This window comes from Bombina bombina, unplaced genomic scaffold (genome assembly GCF_027579735.1).
Source record: "Bombina bombina isolate aBomBom1 unplaced genomic scaffold, aBomBom1.pri scaffold_2792, whole genome shotgun sequence".
NCBI classification, from domain to species: domain Eukaryota; kingdom Metazoa; phylum Chordata; class Amphibia; order Anura; family Bombinatoridae; genus Bombina; species Bombina bombina.
In genome coordinates, this window is record NW_026512022.1 from 11,223 (window position 1) to 14,244 (window position 3,022).

General features: G+C 35.2%; 1 long non-coding RNA gene across 1 annotated transcript; it reads left to right on the forward strand.

Annotated features, from left to right (window-relative positions):
* Positions 1–644: 644 nt before the first annotated feature.
* Positions 645–2,368, forward strand: LOC128644095 (uncharacterized). The gene is made up of 3 exons (XR_008399917.1): positions 645–711; positions 1,989–2,064; positions 2,299–2,368. It is a non-coding gene; the product is annotated as an uncharacterized LOC128644095 (long non-coding RNA).
* The last annotated feature ends 654 nt before the right edge of the window (positions 2,369–3,022 follow it).

The window sequence follows — 3,022 nt, forward strand, 5'->3', positions numbered from 1 at the left end:
GGTAGGCTGCAAATACCGGGCTCCGTCCTCCATTGTAAAAATGCGACTGCAATCCAATATATTAAACCACAATAAACTTCCACAGTGGAAATGGATGAAGATAAATGGATAAAAAGTCTGTATTAAAAAGACTTTATTAGTTATAACACAACGTTTCTCGGTCTTTCCTGACCGTACAGGTGTACATAACTTAATACAATTCCCACGACTTTTAAACTCTACTCGGCGTCCTCTACATCAAACTGCGCATGCAGTTTTGTACAACTTTTTATTTTCGCCAAACAGTTAGCCACACCTCCTGAAATAGCAGTAATGACTCTAGCATAAATCACAATTGTGCTAGCGTGATCGCATTTACTTTCAACTTGTAATATCAGCGCAATTTTAATAGAGCGCAAACAATTGCGAAAAACCTTGCGCAATAGTTTGCGCTCCTCTTGTAATCTAGCCCATAGTGTTGCAGGGTCGCTAGCACTAAAATTACACAATCTAACGTCATTTTCCCACTATAATGGCTTTTAAGTCAGGGCTTGAAAAACCCAGGAGCTCCTCATTTTGAAAAAGATTTTTCAACCTCTGCTTTAAGTTAACGCTTGTTGAGTAAACCTTTTAATTCTGATTTTTTTTTTCTTCTTCAACTTTTTAGATGTGGTTCAAATGAGTGGAGTACAATCAATGTCAACTTTTAGTAGAAAGACTTCACCACCTAAGGTAATAAAAGTACAAAGGATGAAGGTTTCTGGAGACGTTTAAGGTTAAACGAGCATGATTCAGATAGAGCAGCAAGTCTAAACAACGTTCTTATTTACTTCTATTATTTATTGAATCGCAGGGACATAAGCTCAGGAGCATGCATGTGTCTGCAGTACTATATGGCAGAAGTTTTGTGAGAATGTTATCCAAGAGCACTAGAGGGCAGCACTATTTCCTGCCTTCGTAGTATACCAGACACTTATATAGGTATCTTCAACAAAGAATACCATGGGAACAATACAATGTGATTATAGAAGTAAATTGAAAACTTTCTAAAAATAATATGTTCTGTCTGAATCACAAAATAAAATGTTGGGGTTTCATATCCCTTTAATGCTATCATGCATATATAGCTGTTAAAGGGATATGGGAAATGTATTTCTGTATTTGAATAGAACATACAATTTTAAACAACTTTCCAATTTACTTCTATCAAATTTGCTTTATTTTTTCTGAAGTAGCAGCATTACACTACTAGCATTTTAGCTGAACACATCTAGTTAGCCAATCACAAGAGACTAATGTGTGCAGGCACCAATCAGCAGCTCGCTCCCACTAGTGTGTGATATGTGCGTATTCTTTTTTCAATAAGGGATACCAAGAGAACAAAGCACACTTGAAAATAGAAGTGAATTTAAAAGTGTCTTAAAATTACACGCTCTATCTGAATCCTGCAATTTTAATTTTGACTTTCCTATACCTTTAAAGACATTACATGGAGACCTACACACACTATAATATATATATATATATTTTTGCTTTTACCACACCTAGTAGTGTGCATTTTTCATGACTGTGTACATTTCAATAAACTATCATCTTAATGCTATATGAAAAGACCTTTGGTATGAATTGGAACACTGATTGTGAGCCAGACCACCTCGTCCCACACAAATACCTGACCTCACAAATGCTCTTTTGGTTCAATGGGCACAAAGTCCCACGGACACATTCAAACATCTTGTGAAAATCCTTCCCAGATGTGTGATATAGCCTTAAAGAATGGGCTAATTCCATATTGATCCCATGGTTTTGTAATGTGTCCTTCAAGTTCATATAGTTAAGAGAGAGAAAAACACACAAACCAAAAACGTTTTGAAAGTGAGGCTTTACATTTTTCATGTTTTGTGCTTTCCCTGCATAATTTGGCTCTCTGTGTGTTTGTATAAAGAACAGCACACTTTTTTGCTTTTTACTGTCTACAAACAGCTACTTTAATTTTCTTTACCCTAAAGGTTTACGTGCGAAAACACATACAAGATGTTACAGATGTTATCAGGAAAAACACGGCAAAAGGCTGCAATCTGGAACGTAAGTCATTCTCATTCCACTATTCTAGCTTTTCTAATTATCATTTATTTGCAAAGCACTGCCCGATTCTGTAGCTTTATATACATTAGTAGGGATGCATAATATACTGGTTCATGGTTCAAAAACAAACTCATTTTAGGTGTTGCATTATGTATTACATATGCCCCTTTATACAGATCTGATGGCAGATTGTAACTAAATTCTAATAATGTTCATGGCGTTTGTGTTTTTTAGATAAAGACATTCACATTTCACAATATACAACTGGTCAGAAAGAGGCGTTTTCAGCTGCCTTGAATAAAAAGTAAGTGATTTCCTTACAGCTGAATATTGTGATTATATTCTAGTAACCTTTATAACATAGTACAGGAATTGTATTTGTTTAGAGGTGGTGATATTCTATAAATATATATTCGGCATGCATTATTAAAGGGACAGTAAACACCAGAATTTTTGTTGTTTAAAAACATAGATAATCCCTTTATTACCCATTCCCCATTTGGCATAACCACACAGTAATAATATACTTTTTACCTCTGTGATTACCTTGTATCTAAGCCTCTGCAGACTGCCCCCTTATTTCAGTTCTTTGACAGACTTGCATTTTTAGCCAATCAGTGCTGACTCCTAGGAGCTTCACGTGCCTGAGCTCAATGTTATCTATATGGAACACATGAACTAACACCCTCTAGTGGTGAAAAACTGTCAAAATGCTTTCAGATTAGAGCCAGTCTTATAGGTCTAAGAAATTAGCACATGAACCTTCTAGGTTTAGCTTTCAACTAAGAATATCCAAGAGAACAAAGCAAAATTTGGTACTAAAAGTAAATTGGAAGAGATGTTTAAAATTACATGCCCTATTTAAATCATGAAAGATTTTTTTTTTTTTTGAGTTACTGTCCCTTTAAGGATTAAAATGTGCAGTGGGAAACATTCGGACCATATAGTAATTAAAACA